A 20,291-nucleotide genomic window follows, 5' to 3' on the forward strand; every position below is an offset into this window, starting at 1 on the left:
TTGGCTACTTTAAATACCACTTTACAAACCAGACAGGATCTGAAGTCAGGAAGCAAGTATCACATATACTCATATATTTTCATGTGCCTAGTACTAATTCATATTAGTTTTTTTTTTTACTCTGATTATGCTGAAAGATCTCAAACTACTATAAAAGCTTAATAAATAAATAAATAAATGTGCAATTCAATGTAGTCTGACCATAGCTAGCCCAAAGCTGATGCATTCTGGCTCCTTCAAACAAGTGGCAGAAATAAGAGAGTAGTGTGGGTTTTTTTCTTGTTTCAGTTTGGTATTTTTTTGAAGTGTCACTCTGTAAAGCTTTCCACAGTAAAGTCTTGATATAGTTCCTATTAAGGTCAGTGGGAGTCAGTGGCAATTACATCTGACTATGAATCAGGACTAATTAGATGGAGATCTGTATATTAATTGATTGAGGAGATGTGGAAAAAAAAAAACACTGAGATATAACAGCTGAATTTTGAATGTGCATATTTAAAGACAGTAGTTAAAAGATTGCATCATGCACCCAAATATTCTACTCTTTTTTATGTTAGTCTTTATCATGTCACTCTTCAGGAAACACAGGTGTATTCTAGATAGAAACTGAAGCCTTCTAAGTTAAAATAAACCTGAATAATCTAGATACCTGAGAAAAAGTCTTGAATGCTCCTGGTGGATTACCAGCTAAACATTAACATTTGGTAATGCAATCTCTACAGAAGAGGAATATAAAACTGAAAAAAAAAAAAAAAAAAATTGAAAGAAGGATGAAAAAAGTTAGAGAAGATACAGAGAATATCAGCAAGAGTGACTGAAAGATTAGGATATATATATACTACATAGAAAAATGCAGAGGATCCAGAACATTTTATTTAACAATGAGGTGGGCAACTGTCACATTTCAAAAGTATTTACATGGAAGGTAAAAATAAAGTAGCTAAGAGGGCCTAAACACAAAGGGATTAACTGAAATTAGATTAATTCAGGTATGAAGATACACACTTGTAACAGGGTGGCCATTTAACCGCTACAAATATTTCCTGTGAGATGTTGTAGATTCTATATTGCCTCTTTTTTTTTTTTTTTTTTTTTTTTTTTTTTTCCAAAATAGGTGGAACAATAAGAACAGTACAGTGGCTACAGTATTTGACAACAATTACTTCAGCTAAACCAAATGACCTATTTTATATGGGGAGCCAAGTTAGATTATCAGTGTTCCTTAGAAACTGTGACAGTTTCAATTAATAGAAGATTACAGAACAGGTACAATCTTAAAGACTATGAATGTTAAACTTCTGGCCAAATTTAATGCCAATATAAATGGGTCAACATAGCTACAGATGTCACCACACTTGGTTAATGTTAGCTAAATAAATCACTGTCACCTATTCAAAATCCCTGCATTCTTCTGCCAATAACAAGATTATCTACTGCTTCATAAGATCTGTGGCTTCAGCAATCCAAGAATTTAATAGAATTTTGCAACCTGGAATTATCCTCACATATGATACACTCTATGTATCACTAGAAAAGGAGTCAAAGAGAATAACGTGTAACAAAGCCTCAGGTCAGGGAGCAGGCTGCATCCAATATCCTGCAAAGGCACAAAAAGGCTTCAAGAATGCCTTGAAAAGCAACTTAATAGTTACATATGAAAATTTCAAACCCAGCATCCAAATATGTAGATTCCAGATTCCTCATTACTGTAATGCCTCCTTAAACATAAGCACCTCATTTATGTTCCACAAAAGAGACAATACTCCTTCTAAATTATTGAGATGTTGTTTGAGTGCATTGTGACAAAGGCAGCTTTGATTCGGCACTCCTGAGATCAATGAAAGCTTCTCCATTTTCTGAGAGGCGGCAGGGTCAACCCCAATAAAAATCAAGTAGTGAATCCCAGAAATAATGTAAATAGTATAATTGATTCTAATGGAAGGTATACAGATGATACAAGTCAGGTTACAACTTTTATTGACAACAATACATCATCCCTGGGCATATATCCATAGATCCTCTGCCTATCGCCCACCAAAACTCAAAGTCTACCAGCCAGCAATCAAATTTTTGTGCAAAGGATTCATTCTTGCTAAAACTAGGCTCCCACATTTGCAATGTAAATCAACCAGTGTAAGTGTGCAAGCTTCCCAGCTTTTTAAAAAACGCAATAGGAGAAGCCCCCTTTGAAAACCAAACAACCTTCAATTCAGACTTTCTGAAGTCTTCCTGATTCTTGTGCGTGACTGAATTGACACAATGAAAGCAGACAACAGTGAAAACTACTCAGTGCTAATGTACCCCAAGTTCTGCAAAGGCCTGCATCCCAAAGACCAAGACCAAGACAGACCCCTTCCTTGAGAAAAGCTGTGGAGTTTTTGAGTTGTTTTGCTGTTTGTGGGGGTTTGTTTGTTTGTTTTTCATGGGTAACATATCATATTCAGTAACCTCTTTCACATATAAAGTGTAACTGACCATAAAAACACACACACATGTAGAAATCTTTCAGTCTACATTATCACACTCCTCTGGGAGAAAGCATTGAGCAAGGAACTATGACAAAATGGGGCAAGCTACTTTCAAATCTGTAGTCAAGTGTGGATTTGTGTACTCCCTTGTTCACTACATTAAATACACCTGTGGAATAACAAAAAATAATTATAATACAGACCAAGAATAAAGTTCAGTTGCTATTGTTTTTTGTCTGTGTTAAAAAAGCAATCACAATCAGTTACAACAGATGGACAGAGAGAGAAAACAAAAAAGCAATTAGCAAATAGAGTTGCAGTAGTTCCGCTCCCAATAAACCCAAACTGTGGAAAATAATGATTCATTTTTAGAGAATATCTACCCAGACTTGGGAGGTGTCTCTTTTTCATCCATTTGCAATGATATACCTCTATCAACTGCATATTAAAAGCAAATACACGTATTTGGCGGTTTATAACCAGAACCTATATTTTTCTAGTATTGCCTTCGGTATATAGCAGCTCGTAGAACTAGTATCACCAAAAAAACCCAACTGCATTGAAGTCTCAATTCTTGCCGGGGCACAAGGTAACATTTTTGAAGAGATTCACTCCCTTAGCAAAGCATCTATCACGTTAAGTCACACTACACAGTATCAGTACAAACTTCAAGATTTTCTATAAAGAATGTGCATTCCAGACTTGCGTGTAAAGCATCCAATATTTAAATAAAATTAGTTGTGCCATTACACATGAAAGAACCACCATGCTTTATTCTCTATTTGTAAGAACTCAAACTCTTTAACGTCTGTTAATCTTTCAGGACATGTTTGAAGGTGTGTTCTTCAAAAAAACAGAAGATCTATGAAGAGCAACATCTTTACAACATATTATGAGACTCTACCTGCTTTCACAGAAATACAGGAAAAAGTCTCATCGATTAGATAAAACTACATCTTTCCCTCTCTTCTAAACAGACATAGAGGGAAATCGTAACTAGGGCACCTTTAAAACAAAACTATTGCCAAAACTTAGAAGTTTGAACAAGAAAGGATTCAAATACTTATTATTTCACTGTCTGCTGATAAAGCTTTTTTCTTCTTCCCTCCAACTGAGGAAAATCTTTATGCTACATGTAACTCTCATTTCAGGAAGAGCAGAATAACAACAGAGGCCCCTCTCTTCTTATGCTAACTTAAATCAAGAGTTACTTTCTAAGAGAGTAGAGTTTCACTGACACAAATCTAATTTTAATCAGAATCATTATCTGCATTTTAGTATTACATTTATTCTTCAGTAGCTACAGATACAAGTTTATTAAAAAGCTTCTGACTAGATCTTCAATTCCACTAGATATGTAATGCTACTAAACTTCTTGCCATTGTACACACCAAATCCAATTACAAAGAATATATACAAATTCCCTTCCAATGAACAAAGATTTTTTTTTTCCCCTTCTTTTTTTTTTTACCATGTTAAGGTTAAAAATGCTTCCCTTGGAGATACTCAAATGTAGGATACTAGCTAGTAAATATCACTGAAAAAGCTAAATACTCTCTGTACCACAACTCCATCTTGAAAGTTGCTTAAAAGAGAGAGAAATCTCAGGCTATGGAATGATGTAAAATGCACAAATACAACCACGTCTGAACATTTTAAATAAAACTATCCTGGCATGATATCTGGTCTATATGTTAAACTACTTAAAGATTATTAATTAGTGTAACCATCTGTTATAATGCACAAACCCCAGGCAGCTCTGTGCATTCACTTTTACAATTCAACCCTGTGCCACCTTTCTAATCAATCTGCTCTGTCCGTGATGTCGAATGATGACAATAAAATGAAAACAAAACATAAGATTAAACTCCGTGTCTCAGGATATATGAATTCTTGTATAAACAAATAAAATATTATGTTAGAAGGCTTTTAAAAGGATTAGTAGCTTCTGTAGAGTATGAACTTAAACACTTCTATATTTTCTGGCAATTTACAATGAGAAACAAAGCATTCAATAAGTAGATTTTACTGTCATCTCTAAGGTTACTTTAATAGAAAAGTACAGATTGGAAGGAATATTTTAAAAGACCATGATTTTACTATACACATTTAGATAACTCTGGGGAAGGTGGGACAGTTCAAATAGATCTTCATTCCTTTTTCTTCTTCTGATTTCTATTTTTTTCACAGGGACTTCAAGGTTTTGTGAAGTAATTATCAGAGGTTAAATGCATAGAGAAATAACAGAATTAAAAGCTACTTCATTAAAAGCACTCATGTTCCTCAAATCAGGAAGCCAGAAATACCATAGAAAGATTCATTCCCTCCTAAAGAAAAAAAAACAAAAATTACTGAAATGACTTAGTCAAGGAATCCTGTTCTTACAGAAGGACAGAATGAGCTACAACCTTAACTTCAGCGGGGAGAAACAAACAAACAACAACCCACAAACAAAAAACAAAACAACAACAAACCACAACCACAATAAGCACACACCTATGCTTACCACATTTTTGAAAACAATTAAAATTTTACTTGAAATTAAATTTAAGTTTTTATTTTCTTCCTTTTCTTTCTCCCTCAGTATGCTATCCAACATATTGATAACAATAAAGGAAAAAGACACAAGCTATGTTCCACTGTGTTCTGAAGGTTCAACACTTGACATACACCAGTGAAAATCACTGCTTTCTCTCAAACACTTTTCAGATGGGCCTCCCTATAAATATGAATTTTTAGTTCCATACAGATAACTTAAAAAAAAATAGATAATTTGTGTGCCATCCCTACAGCAAACTACTCTTTCCTAAAAACAGATTTTTTCCTTGTAAGATAACATAATATATGAGTTTGCTAGGTTTTAAAATAAAAAAAAAAAAAAACACTTGTGTAAAATCATACAATGTGTATCTCAAGTTGGTCTGATGTAAACAAATAAATTTGTTTTATTTGCTATACAGAACAAAATTACCATATTTCAAGTTAGGCAATATTTTAACTGGCATCTTTGTTAAACGCCTCAAGAAAACTGCATTTCCAGTAGTTCTAGTCCAAGTTTTTATCTGAAGAAATTCCATTTTCAGACATACCATCCATATATTACCTCATTCCTCACCCTAAGGTGCATGACACTAGACACACCTGATATGAATTATAGGTGCAATATGAATTCTAGGTGCAGAAGTTCAGCCAAGACGTGACCATAAGAACCGCTGCATGAATTACCTCTGTCATCCTTACAGCAATATCTCAGTGTCACTCTGGCTTTCAAATATGTCAAATGAAAATATTTCAATGGAAAATGTTTCAACAGCAGAAGAAAATGAACAGGTAAATACAAATGACCACGCAAAGCAGTAAGAAACCAATACAGAAATACAAGACAGGTTTGTAGGTGGGACAATCTTTTTGTCAAGTTTTTTGACTATCACAGCTATAAATAAGCGTCAGAAAAAAAGAGACAGATACAGTCCAAAAATGAGAAGTAACAGGATGTAATCAATTGGTTCCACCAACATTTCCAGCAACTGATCCGGGAGTCGCTTTCACAGGTGGACAGAGGTACAAATGGCCAAGACCACCAGTTTTTCTCGATGACAGTTTTTGAATTCTCAGGACTTTTGGTTCACATAATCCCAGTGTAATGACAGCAAACTATCTCACAGAAAAAACAGGTGTAATTAGGTACCTTGCTACCACTCCCAGCTGTAACCTCACAAATCCACAGACCATGTGGGTTAAGAAGAGCTGGTGCCAACACATATACTCAAGGAAACAAATAGCTATCATAAAATATTAGTAGAAAAAATACTGATAGATTTGGTCTTGTTTTGAAGGAAATAATATAACACAGCCAGCCCCCTTAAGATGCTAAGTAAAAACCAAAAAGAACAAAAGTAAAAAAATAAAAATAATAATATTACAGTACAGGAATCACAGAAAGTAAACTACGCAGAAAGCCTTTTAAATACTTTCTACACAAATAGAAGCAGCATATACAGGAAACAGTATGATACATTTGGAAGAATACATACCTGTCTGTTAATATAAATATACAATATTTTTAAAGATTTGGACTAAAATGTTGACATGAACTCCACAGGAATCTGCTATCATTCTAACCGTCTGTTGTTCCTGTGACATTTGTTGGAATGCAGTATAATTTAATGTTTGAAAAAATGTTGCTTTGATCCTGGGAAGTCAAATAAACACTCAGATTCACTTAGTATGCTTTTGAGTATTCAACATTTAACAGTAGAAGCTTAAAGAAACCTTTCACAGCTTAAAAAAAAATAATCCACAAAAAGCAAGCAAAAATACTCAAAAGGAAACAAAATCCTTCTTTACAATCCGAAATCTTTCTTCAGTATTTATTAAGTAGGGTCAGAAAGAGAAAAACAGTATGAGAAAGAACAGCTCAATACCTCCTCAGTTCGAATTTCAAATAGAAATCGGTATCATTACTTCAATATATGGAACCTATTATTTACAGATGTATTTTATTCTTCTCCTATAGCACATTTTCAGTCTTTAACACCTTTCAACAGACAAAGAAAAGATGCTAGAAACACACTGCTCATTCAGAAAAATGACCCTGTTCTCTCTATCAATACCAGTTCAAAAGGCTGATGCTCTTGCTCACATTAAATAAAAAAAACACATGATAAAAAAAAAAAAAGAATCCATTTCAATAGGTGCAATTTCAGTGTGACATAGAAGAGCAGCACACTTCAGACTGCAAGAAATAAAAATGTTGAAATAGCGATAATTTATGAATATCATAGCTGATCCCTCCTGCTTGGTTCCAGAATTAATTGGCAAAAAGTAGTAGAACAAACAAGCTTCGGAAGATTATTTTACCTTCAGGGTTTTTTGGAGGGTTATAAAATTAGACTCTGAATGCTTTTTCTTAACAGGTCTAAACACAAACTGCAACTGTTTCAAAATTTGAATAAACCTTAATTACCTACAGTGAACAAAGGAGAACTGAAAAACCATATTAGCAGAGGCTATTACAAAATTGGAACTTGAAGCGAATACAGATCACATGGTGTCAATACATAAAGCCAGAAAACTAGCTTAATTTTTTTTTAAGATATAACCTTTTATGTTCACCTATTATTTGGGAATGTTCCCACTGAAATGTGCAGTGGTTTTAATAGTGTTCCTGTCTGTTGTCACCACCACACTCCACAGTACTGTGCGTATAACTCTGAGACAATGGACATTTCTTACACTGTACCACTATTTTGATTTACTAGGCCCGTGTCACTTTGCTTGCATTTAATTTGAGGCTCCATTTCTAATTGGCTTTGTAATTGTTTCTTGGGCCATTTATTTCATTTTGCTTGGCACACTTTTCAATAGTAAAGCAGCATAAATAAGCAGAGGCAAATAGGATAATGAAATATTAACATTATTATTCTAGTTCACAGCAGCATAAACAAAAATAATTCAAGAATTACAGAAACTAAGGCATTCGTTTAACATGACTGAAGGTGTTGATGCACTCATACAAAGTGATCTCAGGCCAGCTGAAACTATTTGCAAATTTAGCATAGCGTTGTCTGAGGAAAAGAAAATATTGATAAAATATATGTATATATGCAAAGGTCGTTACTTTAAAAAAAAGTAAGTTATGATTATGTTTCAAAAATGTGCTTAAACTTTAGCTACTTAGTGACCACAAAAATAAAACCCCCAAGAAAAAAACACCTATATTTAACCTTATTTGCATATTCGGTCTGGTGGTAGAAGATTTACAAAATTTCAATCAGATCAGAGGTGCTCAGCATTTTGCACAACTGATTTCTAATTGAGTGAACATAGAGGTTTTGTACAAATCCTTAAGATCCTTTCCATTTCTTCATCTAAGGCTGAGACAGAATTTGAGAAATTCTGACTACCATCAGATTATATATATGTTGTTCAAATGTGGGCCAACACTCTTGCAACCAGAGGAACATACGGCAGAAAAGCTTGCAGTGTTGACATGAATAAAAGATGTAAAAGAAGTAAATATCTGACATTTCTATATTATGCGTGTCAGAGGAATGACAGCTAGTACTTTTCCTTCACTAATACAAAGGATTTCAAGAGGATTTCCAAGCACAGCTAGAAATTGTGGGCAGGAGCAAAGTCCAGTTATTTATGTCAACTAAATACGTTGAGACAATTTTATTTCCTTTCAGGTTATTCTTTATTTTGAATATTAATATTGTATTGTAGCACATGAATTATTTTGCTAAATGGGGTCTGCTTGTGAAAAAGACGTATTCTTTTGCTGTCCAACAGTCATTCCTGGTGGTAAAACCAGAAAAGTCGAGAGACCACTAATAATTTTAGCTATCAAGCACATCACATACACAGTATAATTTCTTTTTTATTTCACAGATGGAGAAAACGCACCGTTCTCACAAATAGATGTGTTATAGTAGACAACTTAAAAAGAAAACTTTCCCAGGATGTTAACAAGGCAGTCACCTCAAGTCATAACATTTCATATGCAACTCCTTACAACTAGTCAGGAGAGAAATAATATGGTGAGTGAGCATTAAAGCTCAATACTTACACGAAAGTCACCAGGCAAAAGACAGAACTAGTCCTGAAAGCAAGATTCTCTGTCGTCATGGTCTTGGCTTTTTCTAGCACCACTGTATCAGCCTAACAAATCTGAATTCCCCACAGCATCATCACAGCAGGACAGACAGACAGACAGGTAGTTCCCTCTACAGAGAATAAGCTGATGTTGACTATAGTTACCCAAGAAGGTACAACAGAAATTTTATTCTACAGAACAACTGAACCCTGTCTCCCACATTCTGAACAGCCCACAGTCCCTGCCCATGCTTTGTTAAGAAATGCCTATCACTAATCTGTGAGAAGTCAGCTCTTACACCTTTCAGGGCAGGAGGGGTGAAGGCATGCTGAGTTTCTTAATTTCAGTCAAATGTACACATAAAGTACATAACAAGCCTTTCAAACATGTCAGAATTAAGATCTAGGTATCAAAACTTCTGTAAGCACTTGAAAAAAACAACAAAAGCCCAAAACAAAAAAACCCACACACAAGAAAACAAAACAAACCCCACACTTCACAGAACTTAAGCCAGCTTCCAACATCTCTAGGCATCTCCATGGATAGAAACCAGTGGACTTGCAGATTTCAGGATTGCAAATTTGGACTTCAGTAGAATTCAGTTAACTATCACATTTGTAAGAGATTTGTAACAGGACTAAGGCTGTTATGAATGAAATACAAATGACAACGTGTGAGAAAGTAGCAGCAGGACTACCAGAACTAGGGTTAAAAGAACAGCCTGCCTGGCTATCAAAAACCACCATTTCTGAGAAACCGCTTCCAGAACACTTCTTCCAGCTGCAAAATTGAGAAAAAGCTATTTCTGTAAAGACGAGAATACCTGTGCCCACATAGCACAGACAACCCCTCAGCAGAAGACTGCAATCTGACAACAGGAGGATGAAAATACGGCTGCAGTGTACAGCATGTGCCGTTTATTTTCCTGCCAGCCAATCAAGGAGAGACATATTGCATGCATACCTTTCAAAGAGAAAAAAAAAACAGGGGTTTCTGCCTATTGTTTAAGAGCTACAGAGACTGAAGTAAGCAAAAATCCAAAGCAAAGTACCACACCACTGTAACAACTGCTGATTTATAAATGTGAGAACAAAGACTCCATCAAAATCCCAGTTTGCCATTGCCAGCAGAGAGAGCCCAAAAGATATAGTGAGTACTTCATGTCCAGCATCCCTTCAGCTTCATGCTGAACACCAGAAATCCAGGACAGACCACTTGGATGTCTTGATTAATAAGTGGATGAGAGTGAACGAATGAAACCTATGAATACAAGCATGACCTGATAAAATAATTTACTTAGATATTTTGTAACCACAACAACAACCAAAAGAGTCACTTATCTCAAACTCTAGCATAGTTTTGTTAAGATACTTGAATTCCTTGATTAGTTTTCACTAAAACTTTGCAAAGCCTAAGGTAAGTCTACAACAGTAGAATTCCCGTGTTTTAAACAGAAGCCGAATGGTTCTTCTAAATTAACATCTTTGTATTTCACTGAGATGAAACAGAAATCAAGAAAATTAAAACATTGTAAGCATCAATTACAATAGAACTTTAATGTGAAAAAACCCATGCTCCACTACCAACAAAATATCATCTGGTTTGTATTAGAAGTTTTGGTTCAGGCCCCCTCAGTTTCTTTCTGAAATATATACTGTTTATAAATAAGTAGATTTCTATAAGCATTTACTGTATTATATGCAGAAATCTGCTATTTATTCATTTGTGTCAGGCCCTTAGTACCCTGGACAAATGGCAAAGACTAGGTGGCTGGAATTTATCATTCCTAAGATCATTAGAAGATGAATTCTGTTATCTTCTTTCATTTTTGACACTAAATTTGACTAAATGTTATTTTTATTGCAAAGGTCTGATTAAGGGAAAAGTAAAATGCCAGGTTTGGACAATGCTAGCAGAAGTCATTAAATAAATGGAAATTATTGGTAAACAGGGATAGCCTTACAGGAAAAGCTAAAGTCATGAAAGATTTTGGGGGCAAGCAAATAAAATTAGCAATAATATTATTAATAATATTAATAATAAAAATAATAATAAAAATTAATGATAATAATAATAATAAAGCTTTGAAGGCTAAGGTATACAACTTAATTTATAAAACTTAAACTGTAAAACTAATCACACAAATAAAGATGTTTGCACATAGGTCTTTGTCTACAAGCAGAAAATTACAGAACACATTAGCGTTTAAGGCCATAGCTGTAAATACCATTAATGAATTCAAGAGGCAGCCGCGCATTTTCATAGTGCTGGGAGGGGAGAATGATTAAAGACAACCTGGCTAGGTAAGTCACTGAGGTTAATGTAAAGTACCACATGGTCTTTGAGCTAAGGATTAAATTTCACAACTTAGCAGGCCCTTACATACTTGTGGTTAATGAAGTTTCTAAGTTGTCAAAGTATAATATTTCGAGTTGATCTGCCTACAACAGCTATTTCTTTTTCTCATCAGTAGAGATTACTCCCGTCTACTTTGTATTTTAAATAGATGCTTTAAAATACTAACCTTAATTTAATTACAGAAAACCTATACTATGCAGCTTTTTTTAACCTCTTCTTGTTATAAACTGGAGTGGATCCATGTCCATATGAATGCAAAGACTTTAAACACGGGAATGATTCTGAATGATTGTAGTAAGAATGGTATAATACTGCACAAGAGCATAAAAATCTAGAGCCGTAGTTTCTCATCTACCTGGGCCTCCACATAATGCCCAATAGGTGCACTGTTGTGTACAAGGATGACTGACATTCATCTGTATCTATAAGACTATCAGAAAGCACAGATCAAAGATACATAGCTACTTCAACAAATGAAGGACTGACAGGCCATTCACAGCTCATAGAACTAGTCATAATGACTGTAAAAGAAAATATTTTCCCCACTGGTATTCTTTATTTTTTCCTACACTCTCTTTGGTGTTGTCCTTTTTTTTTCAGATGCCTGTACAATCAAGAAAACTTACTTTAAAAAACATCCCCCAAAATTTTTCATTTGCTTTTAAACATGTTTCTAAATAAAAATATTATGAATTGCCATGTAATAACTCATAAAATACAGAAAGTTCTTTAACAAAACAGTGTTTCGAAGCATGTTATCAATCTATGCATACAAATTGTAGAAAAGGCACAATGCCAAAATGACCTTTTCAAAAAGGAGAGATGGATGAACTGAGAAATACATCCTCCTCATTTCCACATTTACTTCATATTGCTTCTCCAGATGAATTACACACATTTTCCAACTCCAAAATATACACAACATAGAGCCTATCTTCTCACTACAAGTTTTTTTTCTTTAAATTCTCTGCCAGTGACCTTCTATAAATTGTGTTGCTATTACATGAACAAAGTCCCCTTGACCTTCATTAATGAAGTCACTAGTTGAACAATTATCTTTACAGGAATGCCTCCACTACAGTGTTAGCAAAACTTAGCTTTTTACGGTTTGTTTGTTTTTATTTGAAAATGGAGATGATTCCTTACATATTAATACATCAGCTTCTCTGCTTTTCTTATCAACAAAAGCTTTATTAATCTGCTATCCCTCAATCCTGCTCTCCTGAGTCACCCAGGAGAAGATCCTCAGCCCACAGATGTCCAGGCAAAAGCTTGCAAGATATTATCCAGGAGTCAGCTTGCAACAGATACTAAATACAGTAATGTAGTTATCACATATTTCCAGAGATGACAAATTTTTGTATGCAAAATCTGAGAGTAGAAAGATAACAGAAAAAGTGAGAAACAAAATCAGTGAGCTAAAGATTGCATGGAAAGAAAGAAACAAGATTAATAATTAATGGGTGACAAAAAGAAAGAGTATACCAGGCAAGGCAGTACAGATGCAGAAATTGTGATTTTGGAGGCAGATGGAGGATGTCAAAATTAGAACAGCTGTAGAGAGCTGATGATCTCAAATTTGCATTAGAAATCAAGCATGAGTTTTCTTAAGAAGTACAGACTATTTGCAGAGTGGAAGGCAGTCATTAAAATCCAAAAAGTACCAAACTTAAAAAAAACACCAAGTTCACTAGCAAAAGTTAGAGAAAGTTAAAAAATTACAGAAAGTGTTTATATTCTTATTTGAAAACATGTATCTTCACTGATCTTTAAATAGTAGTATAAAAGAAAAATTTTCCTTAAAAGAAGCATTGAACCTATAGCATTAATGAATACATTGGACCAACATGAATGGAGATTTTTATATTGTTTTGAGGTATTCTACTCAACATTCTTCAATTATTTCAACATTTCTAGTTAGAAACAAACCTTCTTAAAATGTCTTGTTTCAGTCACAACTTTCCACAGTTTTTGAAAAAGCTCCATTTCTGTTCAGCTTTAGGCAGTTCTATTCTACTCTCCAAAAATTATTTCTTCCATGAAACAAAAATCTAATGTGCATCAAGAGCCACTCTGGAGGGATCCAGAAGAGATTGTTTCAATACATTAATACATAGTATAACCGAACAAATAGTGACATGCAAGTTACAGTATTTTAGGAAAACAAAGAAGAGATGTGAACGTTCACTGGCAGAACACTCACTGTATCCTGACATAGTTCCAAACACACAAGTTTAGTCCCGGTTAGCACATTCACTATAGAGGCTGCCTTCAATTTGTTCACTCCTAAATGGCTGGTAAAATGGGTTAGAAAGTCAAAGATGTGATGAGAGTCACATCCCATTTTTCTCTACCGCTGATTGCCTACTGAGGCATATCTTGATCTTACCGACATGACATGCCATTTAGACTGAGGCTTTTTCCTCTTAAGATCTGGGGAAGGACAAATAGAGAACTGATATGAAATCTTTGTATTCTGAGTGTTGATAAGCAACTTGAAAAAGACCAGTTTGGGTTTCAGGTCTGCACAAGCATTATAGCTTTCTGTGCTTCACTGAGTCAGAACTTCCCACAGAACCGAATAAAATTAATGCAAAATTTTGTTTCCAAACTAATAAAAATTATATCAATTAACTTTTAAAACAGCAAATAAGCTGTTAGCCTTCCAATAAACCAGAAAACTGTGACTTCTGACTTCTTTTAGATTCAAGTTATTTAATAAGCCTGCACATATCCATTTTAATAATTCCATGTAATAATACCAGTATTGCCTATCATCCTACCAGCAGTCATGGAACAATGCATGTCACAGCTACACTAAAGCTACACATACTTAAAATTTAGCAATGATTTTACCCACAACCCTTAGTTCTGTTTAGTTAGCTAGGCAACTTAGTTAGCTAGTTAACTTTCCAGTAAACCATAGTAATACGTTTGACAGATTTTTCCAATGTTCAGTTGATGATGACATGCATTTTTCAAACCCCCTAGAAGGTGCAGCAAGAGAGCTGTTTCATGGTAGCTTTAGAAAATCTCAAACCCTCAGAGCATCACAGATTATTTACAACATGTAATGGGGTGAGAATCAGAGATATAATTAAAGGCTACAGTAATCTAGTTAAATTAGGCTGACTTTGTTTCAATGGGGATTTGATTCTCTCTTGCCTGGTTTTCTCAATTTCATCATTCCTTAAACTCAAACTAGATTTTGTTCAATTTTCATGAAGATATTAAAATTAAGATAAATTGGACATACAAAACCATCACTAAAAAATATGTTGCTCTTCCTGTTGCCAAAGGATAGGTTGTGTAAACGTTCTCCCTTTTCACAGAGGAGCTCTCCTCTTCCTTACTCAAAATTACATCTCAAAGATTTTGGGGAAATAGTGTTTAAAACAAGACCACTCAAGTTATTAACTTGAAAATGCATGTGCAGCTTTATGAGACTTTGGGTAGGCCTGAAAGATACACATTTTTTTATCTCAGTCCTGTCACCAATTCTAACAACAATGGATACTTGGATCATCTGTGCCTCTGTCCACCAGTGTGGAAAACAGAGAAAACTATTTAAGTCTCAAAGGAATAAGGGCATTTGTACCTTCAAATTTTAAATTCCTTTACTAAGCATCTATGCAAAGCTTTAGTGTAATACTGTTAATTTTAGACTAGCCTTTACTTGGCTGGTAAAGTGACTCTGGCAATGGCACAAAAAGTATTACACATAGATTTAGCACCACTCTAGACTTATTTCCAATCTCAGACAAAAGACTTACAGCAAATTCTCCAATTCTACCAACATCACAGTGCTTTGTACCACGAGGTCTTGTTACACTGCTGAAGAAACAAAACCAAACACTTCAGTCTTCAATCTTACTTGACTTTCAAAAATTTGTCAGCATGGATTACAGGAAAGTGTTGTTTTCGCTGAAAACCAATGCTAACTTCCTCAACTATTTCATTTTGCAATAGGTTTCTGTACAACTGACCCCAGTGCATCTAACATGATGAAGTAAACACAATGCATATACTCAGATTTCATTAAAACAGCATTTAGCAGGTCATTTACAACATAGTTGAATATAAGCAGTATACACTTGACAATGTCCATTAGAAACACCAGAAACATTATTTTAAAATGCTACATTCTTCATCCTAGGAAATGGACAGTTTGACTTCTGAAATATTTTGGAACACTGCTTTTCAGCAAGTCTATTCTATTAAATGGATTATTAGATCTAATAAAAACACCAAACAAACTAATAATCCCCACAGAACAGATCCAGGACAGCCAAGATGATCTTATTTCAGAGATGATGTTATCAGAAAGCTGTCTTGTTGGTCATACCATACCTAAAAATGACATATATTAAAAATATTCCATAAGACACTCGTGCTATCAAACAACATAGTGTTTTCATTTGTAGAAGAAACCAGAGCAAGATAGGTCTCAATTATTCATAAGTTATACAAGTGGTGATAGCTTGAAGTAAACTAAAGCAAAAAAGTTTCAGGAATGAAAGAAACACTGGATATTTTACAACAATATTAGGCATTACAGGATTAAGGAAAATTCTTTACAGTACTGATTGAAAACTACTGTTATGTTTCAAATGTCTAAACAAATGAACAGAATTTTATTTCAAAATGTATTAACCACCATATATAAAGAAAAGCCTTGTATGCAAGTTGCAGACAACAGGAAAGGGGATTGAACACTACTAAAATATAGATTTCAGATTCTCAAACACAATTTGCTTGGACTTCACTTTCTGGTAGTATTACCACCAGAGGAAATGCTAGCAGAACAATTTTTCTGGAAAGATCCTTCAATTTCCCAGACCAAAATTCTCAAAGAAAAAAAAAAAAATCTGCCCATCTGCTCTTCCCATCTACGAGGGTAAATCTTACCTCTTCAAGCTCAGCTACAACTACACACCTCTTGCAATCCTGTTACAGCCTCTCAAATTTGAATTCTCCCACCTTTCTACTACAAGTTCCAAACTGGCTTACATCAACTACCTGCTCTATCTTTACTGTATCTCTCTCCTCCTTACCGTGTATCCATCTAGTGCTTAATCCCATATTCCCTCCTTCAGTCCCACTCCAATGTTCCAAAATGGAAGTGAAGTTACAGATATTCCACAGGGCAAGGAAAGAAAGGAACAGAATGAGCTTTGGCAGCTCCTAAAGCAGTCACAACACTACTGCTGTCACCATATCTTTGTAGTGATGCATCTACAGCTTTCTAACAAGTGGCACAGTTTGGGGAATTGTGATCTTGATGGTTTATAGCCAAAATATTTGGTAGTTTGGGTAGAACTCTGGATGGTTTTTGCCTTGGAGGCAGAAGCACTGAGCCCTCTGGATTGATACAACCTCTGAATATACAGTGAAATCAATGCAACTGAGCATTGATTTACTGTACAGATATACAAGCTGTCTTAGATTCACATCTCATGTACCCAGGACCAGTTTGTACATAACATACATGATGCATTCTCAGATAAGTGTACAAAATCTTCAAATGCTATTGAGACATACCTTCTGCATGGAAAAGAATCTGAAGGCAAATCTGAATATGTAGGAGAAAAAGCTTAACTAAATCTATATGTGACTACCAGTTCTGAGTACTATGGAGTAAGACCTGCTTAAGAAAACTTTGTCTATATATCTTAATTAAAAACACATTTTAAGCTGAAACTTTGGCCAGCTCTGAGTAAGAAAAAAGCAAGTAGCTTAATGTAACATACTAGACAATTCATTCATGCGTTGATGTGAATCATAAAGATTTTATTCCCAACATAACTATGTCTATACTTGCTGCTGTTTTTATTGTTTGAGGGGTGTGTGTGGTGTGGTTATGGGGTTTTCTTTGTGGCTTTGTTTTGGAGTTTTCTTTGTTGTTTTGTTTTTGTGGGTTTTGTTTGTTTGTGTGGGGCTTTTTTGGTTTGTGGTTTTTGTTTTATTTTGTTTCATTTGGTATTGCTTTATTTTGTTTTGTTTGGTTTGAAGTATCTCAAGGAGCAGTGGGGTTGTTCTAACAATCACCAGAATTTTGAAAGTATAATGAACAAGTTGAACAACATGTTGGGATTTGAATGTAAATTGCCCTTTATTCTTGTTCTTGTCAAAAACAAACTTTGTTTAAAAAGAAAAAAAAATAAAATAAAAAAGCAGGACATCTGAAAACACATATAGGATGAAAGAATCCCCTACTAGGAGAAATTCATAGGAGACTTTTTGAAAGCAGGCCTAAAGAATGAGTAAAGTTTAAACTGTAAGAGAAACTAAGGACAGAACAAGAAGAGTGTTTGGGGGAAGGAGGAGAAATTGTTTTAGCCTTGTCTAATTTCTATAGTGAAAAATCTATCAAAATCTAAACAAGATCTAAACCAGTCTGAGAATTCATTATCTTTATGAAGTTGCAGCTTCTTCTTTTATTCTGCATTCTTAGTTGTCTCAGATTCCCAAGCAACTGAATAGAAAAGATGCTCTACTAAAACCTCTTATCTGAAATTGTTCTTTGTAATCTTTAGCCCCCTAGCTATTTATATTTATTGTATAATTTAGCACAACCAATTATAACTCAAAAAAATAGGTTAGATGAAGTCAAGGAAAACAAATCCACAAGCTTTTCCAAATGAAAATAAGTACTTTTATAGCAAAAGTTGCTGTCAGAAAGGATGGCTATGAAAGTTCCAGCCTCAACATTATCTGTGTTATCAGATAAATATATTCTACACCTGCTTTTTTAACAAAACAAGAAACCGCAAACTAAGCACACTGCAAGCACATTAGCTCCAGTGTTCAAATCTTAGCCTGTTATATGAATATTTAGACATTTGTGGGTTTTAGGTAGACATGGCACTAATATTAAGGCTCCTAAGGCTCTCTCTATAATCCTTTGATATCCTTTGATAATGTTACAACCTTGAAAACAAACACCAACCACTGGAGCAGAATACTTTTTGAAAACTGGCTCAGTAAGATGAATCCTGCAATGAGGATAATGAAAATACTTTGGCCACGTTCAGCTTAAAGCAATTATGCAGTGTGCAACGACTACAGCTATCCTATGATCTAAAAGAACATGAATTTTAACAGCAATTTAAGCATGAGATCCAAAAGAGAACTTTTCCATCCACATCAAAGCAGTTTGTAATAAACACACTATTATTCCTGAATAATCATGTATCACATGCTTCAAAGTCTGAGTCCTTCATGCTGATGTGAGCTAGTTACTCAGAAATCAATATACTGAAGAGAAGCATAGTGTCTCTTACAGCCCTGCACTATGACAAGAGTTAGTAACTGACTTTTCTGTCAGTAACCATTAGTAATAACATACCACAACTGTAAAGAAATTACAGCCCAGTCAGCAGTGATCCTTCGGTATAACTCATAGACTCCTGAATTCACAGCAGGCAGATTTTTTCAAACACCACTTTCATGTAACGAAAAATGAATGTTCGGGTCAACCAGGATAACTAATAAGTTTGTGTTGTATTTGACAGTTGTTTGCAAAGAATCAGGAGTAATTTTTGATTCTATGTGTATATGAAGTTCCATTCATTTACATTAAAAACTATACGAACGTAACATTTGAGGCCCTTTTATTAAGTTTATTTCAGCTGAATTTGAAAGGTAGAGAGCATCTCCAACCATTATTTACAGATATCAAAATAATTACAATCAGTTAAAGCAGCTACAGTAGCAACTCCTGAATGTTGCGTACTGACAACAAAAGTAATAATGTTAATGATATCTGCAGACTTCAATGAACACTGGATCAAGCCCAATGTTTTACTTTACCGCAGTCTTTCATCTTCATCATTATTAGATAAAAATGTCTAAAACACACTAAAAATATCACAAGAGTACTAAAAATTACCACAGCCCACCAACTAAGAAATTCAGGTGTTGATTTGAAAGAAGGCTGCAGCTGTACAGACAATTTTGTAATGTTTCATGATTTTACCCACTCAATAAATGTGTTGTATATATAATCATTGGGAAAACTGTTCTGTGGTTACGTTAACCTAACCACAAAACTTCAGTCAACAACAACTTCAAAATGACTATGAAGCATGGTTCTGAAAAGGTGAAATCACTGCTATTTCTTAGTAATTTCTGTTGTAAATCACTCTTTAGTGGGCAACAGTAAAGTGCTTCAAAGAGGTAGGTGATTTAAATTGAAATCTCCAATGTCAAAATTCCATTTGAGAATCTAAGGATTTTTTACATGTCCAAGATCACAAAGTACTCCAGAAGTACTGTTCTAGTTTGAAGGTTAGACTTTGATCCTAAAAGTGCTGTGCAGCACATTTTCTTAGTAAGCCGCATAATACTATTTCTAGCCATACTCCAAGACAACATGGTAAACCTGCTCTGGTCCAAAGAACAGGTCACCTTGACTTGATTCATCTCATGTTTCATTATAATGATAAATAAAGCAAGAGCACTTAAATCTCCTCTTGAGTGAAACTATTTATCAAATTATTTATATAAATCTATTGCATTGTCTTGAAAAGCCCAAGAAACTTAGAAGTTAGGAAATAACGAGTAGAAGATTACTTTGCAATTCGAATTCTGTTTTCTTATGCTTAAGCATTACTTTACAGAGAAATTCTGATCTTCCTCCTTATTTACAGAATAGAGCCACTGAAAATGAATAAACAGCAGGTTGATGGCATGCCTAGAAGCTAAAGAAACTCAAACTTCTGAGCATTACACAATGAAGCAAGTTCCAAAGTCAGAACAGCTTTCCACCAAATCCCTCTCCCTCTTTACAGATGGGTTTTGTTGCTTCCATTGATCACAACCATGGCAGGAAGATCTGACACAGACCCTTGAATATTAAAGTTCCA

The 20,291-nt window shown here is 34.6% G+C and overlaps 1 protein-coding gene across 31 annotated transcripts in view; it reads right to left on the reverse strand.

Moving 5' to 3' along the window:
• NRXN1 (neurexin 1) overlaps positions 1 to 20,291 on the reverse strand; it is a 733,302-nt gene that overhangs the window by 454,719 nt on the left and 258,292 nt on the right. The window lies entirely within an intron of this gene.

Source organism: Columba livia, chromosome 3 (genome assembly GCF_036013475.1).
Source record: "Columba livia isolate bColLiv1 breed racing homer chromosome 3, bColLiv1.pat.W.v2, whole genome shotgun sequence".
Classification (NCBI taxonomy): domain Eukaryota; kingdom Metazoa; phylum Chordata; class Aves; order Columbiformes; family Columbidae; genus Columba; species Columba livia.